This window comes from Triticum aestivum, chromosome 4B (genome assembly GCF_018294505.1).
Source record: "Triticum aestivum cultivar Chinese Spring chromosome 4B, IWGSC CS RefSeq v2.1, whole genome shotgun sequence".
In the NCBI taxonomy this organism is placed as follows: domain Eukaryota; kingdom Viridiplantae; phylum Streptophyta; class Magnoliopsida; order Poales; family Poaceae; genus Triticum; species Triticum aestivum.
In genome coordinates this window covers 657,888,538-657,889,229 of record NC_057804.1, presented here as the reverse complement: position 1 = coordinate 657,889,229, position 692 = coordinate 657,888,538, and the positions used below count along the sequence as shown (strand labels likewise).

Below are 692 nucleotides of genomic sequence, written 5' to 3'. Positions count from 1 at the left end.
AGGTAAAATGGAATATCGTGACGACATGCTGGCACTATTGGGTAGGTAGTGGATAAGAAGAAGAAGAATATGAACATGTAACTAATGTTAACCACCAATGGTGTGTTATTCGTGGTGACATGGAATAGATCGCTTGTATTGTAAAGTGCACACCAATATTTCTTATGTAATGCAGTAGTTATTCGTTCGAAATCTCAAGAAGAAATTGCTCCCATGTGTTTGTGCCTATATATTATACTAAAAGATGCATATTTCACTCATTGGCACCCACCGGAGGCACAAAAAGAAAGGAGGCAAAACAAAAAAAGCAGCGGTTATCAGAAGCCGCCTCCCTCGCAGGGAAACGTACTCTGTAATAATACCGCCTTCGTCGCGGCGGAGGCGTGAGGCTGGGCCGAGTCGTTGTAGTCCGCCGTCTCGACCCGCCCCCGCCCAGCAGCCCTCGTCTCGTCTCCAGATCCAAATCCTCCAAATCGAGATCACCCACCCACCGGCGATCCATCCATGGAGCTGGAGGCGCCGTCGCCGGCGAGGTACCTGCTGGGCGCGGCGATCATGATGGCCGGCGTCGTGCTCCCGCTCGCCTACATGATCTTCCGCAGCAAGCGCTCCTCCTCCTCCGCCGCGGCCTCCGTCTCCTCCATCGCCTCCGCCGCCCCCTCCTCCTCCTTCTCCAAGCAGACGTAGGTGTG

The 692-nt window shown here is 53.5% G+C and overlaps 1 long non-coding RNA gene across 1 annotated transcript in view; it reads left to right on the top strand.

The window, feature by feature from the left end:
- Positions 1-329: 329 nt before the first annotated feature.
- The window catches only part of LOC123089694 (uncharacterized), a 1,096-nt gene continuing 733 nt past the window's right edge, over positions 330-692 (top strand). Inside the window, exon 1 of the long non-coding RNA XR_006442355.1 lies at positions 330-687. This is a non-coding gene — a long non-coding RNA (uncharacterized lncRNA). The remainder of the gene's footprint in view (positions 688-692) is intronic.